Genomic DNA, 10,808 nt, shown 5'->3' on the forward strand with positions numbered 1-10,808 from the left:
GGGGAAGCGTTGGCTCTGAATTCCAAAGAAAAAAATTTTATTTTATTTTCTTTTCTTTACATAATATCAATGCATTTTAACCTACTTGCTTCGCAGCCGTACAATTCGGTTCTGATGCACACGTGACTAAACCAAGTTTCTGGGTTTATGCGGACATAACGAGCAGCGGTGATCGTCTGTAAAGTCTGGATCGTGACCTCTCCACTCTTGAAGTTCCCTGGGAACTAGACATCACAACTCATTAGCATTAGTTTATGAAAATGCTTTACGATGTAGAAATATATACGGCGTTCGAATCCCTGTCTCCAGACTCGGTTTCAAGTCCTGGTTCAAATCTAGATTGATTGCTTGGTTCAATTCTTAGCTTTGATGTGGTGTTATTATTTGAGCTGGACCCATGTGATCAGAAGCCGATCAAAACAGCATTATGGAAATAGAAACGGGAAAGTCTATTTTGTACTCAGATATATAGTCTTACACAGGCCTTACATCAGACAAATAATCAAAAGTTCTACTTACAATTCGCTTGACTCCATTCTCAAGATATGTCAACCAACGCCCTTCAAGAACTGCATAGGACAGACTAAAGGTTTTAACAAACTCGTCGTCATTTGGGTTTCCTTGTATGGCGATAGACTTGATCATGGTGACGAGCCCCAAGTCTATTTCTAGGTGCTGGTCAGCGTTAGCTTTACCAGCACACCAGACATGCGTGTTGTGGAGTCGGGCTTGTTGAGGACCGAACGTAGTTAAAGGAAGTCTTGAGGTTGAAGCAGTTAAGTTGAATTTACTGGACTGGATCCCTAGGATCTCATTGCAGTCTTTTGGTTAAACAAAAAATAATAAAATGATGGAGCGCTGAAGAGGAGGGGCTTTGGAATGGTTGTGAGGGTAAAGCTATTGCTAACATCCGTTAGGGTATAAACGTATTCCACATGTGTTAAATCTAATGCAGACGAGCAAAACCTATTGTTTGAATTCATTCAATTCGGCACTTCGGCGTTTAAGCTGCCCCCCTCCCCTCCCCCACGCACAGTTTTTTAGGTGCTATGTGGTTCTTGATTATATTCATCATAGTTAACTATGCATTCATTGAGAAATAAAGTTAACCTAAAATTAATAAATAGAGCAACCTATTGTGCGAGAGGTTTAAAACATTCAAATAATGAACTTTTTTAATTTAAATCCGACCCGAAATTAAATAAAATTCAAAGTTTTGAGTCATTGGTTAGTAAAACATTTCACCATATTACCTTCATCTTTTGCTATAGTGTTATGTAGCTCCTGAGGTAAGATAATAGAAGTAAGGGTAAGAACATATTTCATAAATATTGTAAACTTTTTTAATTGTTCAGTTAGCTATTTTGATATTTTAGAACTACCAAGCACAGGTTCCATAGTGAGGTTTCAAAACAGCGCCTGGATAGATTTGTGTTTCAAGGTTGCAAGGCTTTTACTTTTCCACATTCGTAAAAAAAATTAAACATAAATACATAAAAAGTATTATATATTATACAGTCAATGTCATTAACGTTGTCCACCAAAAAAAGACATTTACACATTTACACATTTAGACTAAAAGAAATATCACGCGTTTCATTATGTATTCTTTGCCTCGTGTGCGTCAGCCTGAACTTTAAATGTAAAATAAAGAAACAGAAAACAGACCAAATTTTCCATTCATAATTATTCTAATTAACTAATTAACGATTAGTATAGACCAAGTGCGAAACTCACACTGGTGTGTAGCTTGGCTTGTGGACGGAGGGATCCGGCGCTAAAGTCACAGATCGCGCCGGATTGCTTTGTTCACAGGTTGAGCCTTGTATTGGTGTGGGTTTTGCATTTTATTAGGTTTCAATTTTATTAGGTTTCAATTTCTAAGATTTAGATTCTATTACCATTTTAGAATACTTTTATATATATATACATATATGTAAACAAATATTTAATATATAGAGAGTGAGTTAGAGTAAGTAAGAGTGAGTTAGAGTAAGAGTGTGTGTGTGAGAGAGAGAGTGTTAGATATTGATTTTTCTTTTGTAGAGGGCCACAGGTTTGTCAGTTTATAGTACTGTTACGTGTTTACCCTCTTTAAATAAAGTTTATTGATTGATTGATTGATTGATTGATTGATTGATTGATTGATTGAAAATTCAACTCGTGAATCGAAAATCCAGAATACCCCGACCATTTAGTGAGGATTTAAGATGAAGAATGGTATTTCAGCGTTTGTTTTATGCCAGAACGTTCGAGGAAACCCGTGATATTTCTTTTAGTCTAAATGTGTAAATGTGTAAATGTGTAAAGGTGTAAAGGTGTAAAGGTGTAAAGGTGTAAAGGTGTAAAGGTGTAAAGGTGTAAAGGTGTAAACTCAGCACCATTAAGGCATGGCTCTTTTGAGGAAATGATGGAAAATCAGTTATTTATTCATATCTTTGACAGTTTATAATGAATCTTTCCCAATTTTGGCTCGTATAGTAGTAATTCTTCAAGGCAAGCAATTACCACATATCTGTTACCATGGAAACCATGTCACGTGACCACAAGGCCGCCATCTTGGATTTTTTAAACAAGCCTTTTGAAATCCTATTGAAACTACTCAGTACCTGAAAATCCATATTCCTTTTTATATTTGCATAGCCTATATGGATCTAATTGGATATCTTGGAAATTATATTAAGTTTAATTTTAAGAATATTTTTAATTTTTTGGAAAAAATAGAAAATATCCGCTCGGCCACTACATTTTGTGGAAAATACGTTTTTAACTTGACTTTGTGCAATACTTATGTCTCTGATATAATAGAAGATAAATAAGACCAAATCAGTTACTTTTTTACGTTCTGCATCTCATTTGATATATTGCATCTCATTAGATATATGCATCAATGTATACTACAACCTTCATAGATCATAATTAAAAGTAATGATGAAAAGGTAAATTATACACCGTGAAAAGATGAAAAAACTTACTGACGTTTCGGACGCTAGTCCTTCGTCGGAGTACTCCGACGAAGGACTAGCGTCCGAAACGTCAGTAAGTTTTTTCATCTTTTCACGGTGTATAATTTACCTTTTCATCATTACTGTTTCATTAGAAACACCGACGCAGCTCACACTAGTTTTTAGCTAGTTATATCTTATAATTAAAAGTACCGACGTTCTCTGCGGCGTTGGCTTGTTGCTTGTTGCTCTTGGTTGCGACAACAAATTTTCAAATAGGTATATATGCACAAAAGGGTAAAAGTTTATTCAAACCGCAACTGAATTTTGAACTGAATTGTTAATAGACGAAGTTGGGGCGTATAGTGATAAGCAGAATAATTGTTTAGTATTTATTTGAAGGACCGGAATTAAAACATTCCTTTGGAGTCGACACAGTTTGCTAATATTAATAAAAAAAGTTCACTAAGAAGTTGCCTCGATAAAGTGTTTTTAAGGTTCGACAGTTATTTAGAGTACTAACTACATGAATTCATTGAACCAGTTTGTATGGTGTTTTTTGATTCACTAAAAGTCAAAATGTATTTGCAACTGTGTACTCAATTTAGAACGTAAAAATGAAACATTCAGCTTTACCTGTAACAGGTGTAGTATAAAATACGCCTTCCAAACTAAAGAACCCATGTCCAATGTCTCTTACTAAATAAAAACACTACAGCATGTTTTAAAGATCCATCCTGGAATAAGGACACGAAAGACAGCGTAAACTACTAATGAAGCTATGAGTTTTTAGGATAATGGAGTAGGATATTAAATATTAAGTGAATGCGTTTTCTTTGGTATAATTGACAAATGCACTCTTTTTGTTTGCACTTAAAAAGGATAACAGATACGATGAATAGGATAAAAGAATCGAGACTCCAGAGCTGGGAGTTGGGTGCACCTCAGCTAATTAAGTTAAAGAAAAGTTATAGATATTTGATTATTGAAAATCCTTAGAAACATTCTCTAAATAAAGTTCAACTGACGAAAGACCAACGTCCGCAACGTCAGTATAGTTCCAATATTTTCAACTCGGTGTTTGAGTTTCGTTTTTATTTACTTGTTATATATTCAACACACAAACGCGATCCCAACAATTTGACCATTAGTCATTACTCTTGGGGTGAATGTTACGTCATAGCCGCCATGTTGGTTTACGATAACAAAGCATTCCTCATTAGCGTCTCTGTTAAACTGACCAGCATGGCTTCCGTTTCATTGTTATTTATATTTCGAGGGGTTTTGAGTGCTTGTGCCCCAAGGATAGGTTAATCAAGGAAAAGACAAGCAATATCAGCGACATTCTACGACCTTATGTCCCCACAAGATCACTGAGATTTTCAAATGCTTCTCTTCTAAAGCCATACCAGAATCATCTCAAGCCCACTTAGGCTGCGTTCATAATGTATGGCAGAGGTGGGGGGGGGGGGGGGGGGGGGGGGGGGAAGGTGAAAATTTGAAATGCACACAATAATTCTTGGCTTCATTCAGAAAAAAATCGTTTCGATTTTTTGAATGCCGCTTTCATCGATATTTTCTATCGCTTTTGACAACAAATGGGGTCATTTAGCTTCATATCAAAAAATCCATAACGTTAAGAAAGAAAGTCACAATTTGATTCATACTCAATAAGGACAGTGTCTATATCCGTACCTATATTCTAGCTACTAAAAATATTGAATCCACTAAACTAAAATCCTGATTTTGAGGGTATAAAGTTGACACGCTGGAAATAACAGTAAAAGTCCATGAAAATATTCATTGCGTAATATTTGGAAAACGCTCTCATACATTTCTTTCATATTGCAATATGTTGGGTGCCTTGATGAATACTATCGACTGGTGCAAGTCGCTTTGAAAGTTTAGGTCTAGTTTTCGACAAAATAAGCAGTAAACGATTTCTATGATGTCATCATTACGTCATAATGAAAAGGCCGCTTTAAACTAATTTATCATTTTTGAAGCCTTTAGTCCTTTCCTGACATTGTGTGAAAAGTGCTTGCAGATCGAGTTATTGTAGCCGTTTCAATGTGGCTAGGTGTGCCAGACCAAAACTTCCCAGAGCCTCTTTGAAGTCATGCAAAAAAAATACGAAGCAAGGCTTGTAGTTTCTTCCAAAGATTGTGCATTTCCCCCATTTTTCTGATAAAAATTTGCCCATTCCCCCCTTTTTCCTACCAACATTTTCACGATTCCCCCTCACCTGACCCCCCTCTGCCATACATTATGAACGCAGCCTTATTAAAAATTTCTTATTAGCCTTGTTATGAACATAATGACATTTTTTTATACATAATCATGTCATAAACAGATGTTTAGGCTTTCAATAAATAATTCATACATATTATATAAATATATATATACTAACAAGTTTGTATTGTAAAGGGGGAAAATATTATTAAGGGGAAAATATTACTAAGGGAAAAATAATCTAGAAAAAGAAACTTATTTGTTAAGCCTTCTGTAAATAACAAATGTAAGGAAATCTCTTTATTTTAATGACATGTCAATAGACAACTTGTCATTGACCAATGGTAAGTCATTCACCATGACTTGTCTATTATACTCCAGGGTCAAGGATGTTTGTTCAATGACATGACCTTACACTTTTAATTGGGAAGTACTTTTTGTAGTAAACAACAGCTGCAAATCTACTGTACTTTTCCAGTGAAAACGGGTTTTGGTCACGTACAACTTTGTACATGCGTACTGGAAAAGGGCAGGGTTGTTTACTGTACAAACAACTACTTCCTAAGCCTTTTTCTGTTCACTTTTTCAGGATGATCTTACTTATAACTTTAGAATATCTTTAGTACAATCTGCTCTTTACGAGTTACATTGGCGAACACCATCGACAGATTTTCAGGGTCAGCTCTTAGAACTGAGTGCTCGTACTTCTTCCTAAAGTCAACACCTGTCTCAAGCTCTCAAGTCATACTTGACCTAACTGGTCTAATCTAGTTTGACCTAGTATAAACCGGTTGTGTGAGGTATTGCGTAAGCTATGCCCTTAAATACGAGCTCACTCAGAGTTCAGTGTAGTACACCTTTTGCTGTTCATTAACCGCAAAGGAATATTCATTGCAGCGAAGAAGCATTGTCATTAGAACGAACAGGCATTCAATAAGGCAAACGGACTCTTAAGAGTGCGATGGAACTTTCATTAAGAAATTTAGCATTGAATTTGACAATCATGAATATGCTTGCGTGGGTTCATTAACGTTTTCAAACTTTCATTAGCGTTTTGGTGCAGACAATAAACCACAACACACATTCAATACAGCGTTTTGGACGTAGTAAGGTGTAGTAAGAAAGTTGTCAGTAGAGAGTGCGTGTAAAAGAGCTGATAGCACAGTGCACAACGAAGTAGCAGCTAGTCAAGAGCCATAACCAGAGTTCAGATGAGTTCATTGTAAAGTACTACAACCAACAGAAAATAAAGCAGAAGAAAGCAACCGAAGAACGACCCGAATCTTTGTTTCCGTTGGGAAAGTATTACTCCCCCACTTCTTCTTCGTGACAGTATTAAAGATCACTTCACCTGAGGAGAGAAAACCTTGCGGCTTTCTTTAAACAGTGCTGTAGTGAAAATCCTATATGTCTTACTTTATTTACTATATCCATCACTATTCTATATATATATATATACATACACACACACAGTGCGGTTTCCATAAACTTTAACCTTTTTTATACACTTATTTCAATAAAGTTAGTCACCAAAAACCTAGAAAGCTGAGATCACTGAGCATCATGGGAAACGTTTCATATCAAAAAAACATATATATACAAAGCTTTTTTAATACAAACTGCAGCTCGATGATGCTCAGAAGAGGTGAGACTGTAACCGGTAAAAGATTCGCAAGCCGTCCATGAACAGTTATCGAGCAGTTTAACGTGTAAAATGAATCTACCCATAACCCTTGTCGGCCTCAGCTTTATAGCTTTTCAGGTGACTAAGTTTATTTAAATAAGTGTATATATACAAGTATATCAAAAGTATATCAAAGATATTTTCAGAAAGCTCTAGTGATAGACAACTCGAGAATAATATCAGGGATGATATCCCATAACTTTTGATACACTTTTGATATAGTTGTATATATGTACAAAAGGGTTAAAGTTTATGCAAACTGCAGTATATAGCAATTAGACTACAGTTTCTAGATAGTCCATGAGTATAGAATTCATCAAAAACCGGCTTTAAAGTGAGAAATTGTTTGGTTGAATAAATTAATAACCATGGCAATATTCATTCCGTCAGGAAATGTATTAGTTTGAAATTGAAGTGTTGAAAATGAATGAAGGTGGCTGACAAATAAATCCTGCAACTTTTCACGTATATAATACTTTCATGTTGTTCTGTTACGAAATACAAGTACTTGACAGACATTCTAAACCAAAAAGGTCACCTGTGGGAAAGTTTCAAGACTCAAGACCACATTTCCACTCTGGAAATACCAAATCTTACTTGTGGATTACAAGCTACTTGGCGATTTTGGTACTATCGTCGTGTACGGATTAACGAAGTACGTCATAGGTTTCCGAACACACGAGTGGGACTTAGAGTTTGGTTCTCCTCACTTAGAAAAAAAGTGAAGACACCAAGAATCGAACTCGGTACCTTCGGCACCAAAGAACTACTACAATGCCAACCCCAACCCTAGCCCTAACCCTAAACCTAACCCCTAGACCACGAAGTGAATTCGGTTGGGTGGTCTCATTTTTTAGTCATATTTAAACGATGTATCATCAGCGCGTGCACATAAATATTTATTATAGTTTAATTTATGCTATCGTAGGGTACGATTACTAGCCGATTACTTGAAATTTGAATTTGAATAGAATTCCCCTGACAATTCCCGTACACGACGATACAACCGCGATTTTGGGGTTATGGAATCTCACACGTGGACAATTGCCTTGATTTTGCATTGTCCTTCTGTTTTGCTAGACCTGATGGACCTACATTCCAGTATCGGCGTCATATTAGAAGACAGAGCAAACCGTGCATCTATTATGCAAATTCAGTTTCTACATTCCACCCTTTGTTGGTTGGAGACCTGGTATTTAAACTTAATCCAGCCCAACGCGAGTGTCTACTGCAGTAGGACGTTACAGAAGAGCAAAGCCATCGTCGCTTAACACTAACAATCTTATAAGGATCAATTGTTCTAACGATGTGCAAATTAGAAGGAATTGTAAACAGTCTTTGTTGTTATGTTCTTTGAATACCCGCTTGGTACGAAACAAAACCGCTGATTATTTTTGACTACGTTTGTGACTGTATTAAGGCGGATTTGTTGACATTCACGGAGACTTGGTTGAGTGATAATGATGCGGCTGTTAAAGCTGAGCTTTGTTCCCCTGGCTATAAGTTGTTGGATCACAATAGGAACGGTCGGCGTGGAGGTGGAACTGGATTGATGTTTCGGGATTCATTTCGAGTGAAGAAAATTGATGCTGGGGAGAAAGTGTCTTTTGAGTTTTCGGAGTGGATTATTACATTATCATCATAGGACAAACTTAGGGTGGTTATAGTTTATCGTCCTCCGTACTCTGAAGAGCATCCAGTGACAACTAGTACATTTTGCACGGAATTTGCAACTTACATAGAGTCAATTGTTTTGTCCAAGGAAAGTCTTATAATAACTGGTGATATAAATATTCATGTGGATGATAGAGGTGATGCTGATGCGTGCAAGTTCCTGGATATTCTGGAATGCTTGGGATTACAACATGTCACTAAACCAACCCATGTCCGCGGTCATATCCTGGATCTTATCATTACACGTCGTGCTGAGAACATTATTTTAGATACACCACAGGTAGATCGCTATCTGTCTGACCATGCAGCAGTTTTATGTAAACTCGTGACACCCAAGCCTCCGATTACCACAAAGAAGGTGAAGTTCAGGAAGATGAAATCGGTTGATATTTTTGCGCTTGTGCATGACATAGCTGAAACACCTCTTTGCAAGGACATTGGTACTGGATCTGAGACGGATACTCCCTTCAGTCCTAGTGATTTAGATACGTTGGTGGGTGACTATGACTCGACCTTGTCACATATCATTGATGTGCACGCTCCGCTGAGAACAAAGACTATCATTGCTAGACCTACTATACTGTGGTACAATGAGGAGATTCACAAGGCTAAACGCATGCGCAGAAAGGCGGAAAGGCAATGGAGGAAGACTAAGAGGGATACTGACTTTCAGTTGTTCAAAAGAAGACGAAATCACGTGACGTTTCTTCTCAATGAAGCGAAACGGAAATTCTTTACAGACTTTGTGGAAGAAAACAGCAGTGATCAAGGGAAGCAGCTTTGAAATGGTTTGCTTCCTATTTAACGGATCGGTTCCAGCGCATCTCTCTCGATGGAAATTGTTCTGACGCAATCCAACTAGAGCAAGGTGTTCCACAAGGGTCCTGTCTAGGTCCTATGCTGTTTACTTTATATGCCAGTAAATTGTTCGAGGTGGTCAAGAGACATCTGCCTAGTGTGCACGCCTATGCAGACGACACGCAATTATATCTTGCGTTCAAGCCTGACAGTGCCTTGAATACTGATGAAGCCGTCGCTGCTATGGAGCTCTGTGTGCGGGAAATAAGAACGTGGATGCTAAGTGATAAACTCAAGATCAATGATAGCAAGACCGAGTTTACCATAATTGGTACACGCCAGCAGCTGGCCAAGGTTCACATAGATTACCTCAAAGTTGGAGAGGCTCGTGTGCATTCTGTGAGCTCAGTAAAGAATCTTGGAACTTGGTTTGACCGCAACTTAAGTCTTCAGGAGCATATAAATAAAACTTGTAAAGTAGCTTACTTTCATCTTACAAATGTTAGGCGCATAAGGAAATATTTGAGTAATGAAGTGACACAAACACTTGTTCATGCATTAATTATAGGGCGCATAGATTATTGTAACGGTATTCTACGTGGACTTCCAGCAATAAACATTGCGAAATTACAAAGAGTCCAAAATTCAGCAGCTAGGCTTATATATAGTATACCTAGATACTCTCATGTTACACCAGTTTTAAACTTTTTGCATTGGTTACCGGTTAAATTTAGGATAGATTTTAAAGTTATCTTATTTACTTTCAAAGCAATTTATGGGCTTGCCCCAAGATATATATGTGAACTGGTTAGCATTAAGGATAACAATTCTTATAATCTTAGATCTTCTAAAGGTTTGCATTTGCAGCCGCCAAGCTTTTTGACCAAAAAGACACTAGGAGACCGTGCTTTTTCGGCGGCTGCTCCGAAGTTATGGAACAATTTACCTCAAGAGATACGTAACGAGAGACATTTTAATAGATTCAAGACGTTGTTAAAGACCCACCTTTTTAGACTAGGCCTTTAATTAGATTTCCTTTTACTTAATATTTACAAATTAGTTTCCCATTTGTTTTAACGTGTTGGGCCCGGTTTGGACGTGGAATTTCGCGCGTGTCGGGTCTAGTGCAGATGGACAAACTAATGTTTGGTTTGTCTGCATTGGATTCGACGCGTGCGGGTTTCGACGTCTAAACTGGACCTTAGTTATTAAATCTTTTATATACTCTTTTTGTAGTCTTTTAGAGATTTTATGCCTAGTATTTTAGTGTACCTATATGTAATGCGCAGTTGATCATATTAACATGTTAAATTGCGCAACACAAATAATAAACTATTATTATTATTATTATTATTATTATTATTATTATTATTCATTACCAACAGCCTTCTGTTGGTCCACAGGTAGCTCAAGCTTGGTTTCTGTGGTGCAATGTTATAAGGAAATGTATGGGGATTCATCAAAAATTTCAATAA

This window comes from Actinia tenebrosa, unplaced genomic scaffold, assembly GCF_029948245.1.
Source record: "Actinia tenebrosa isolate PJP-AT-01 unplaced genomic scaffold, QUT_ActTen_1.0 PGA_scaffold6__47_contigs__length_16458017, whole genome shotgun sequence".
NCBI classification, from domain to species: Eukaryota; Metazoa; Cnidaria; class Anthozoa; order Actiniaria; family Actiniidae; genus Actinia; species Actinia tenebrosa.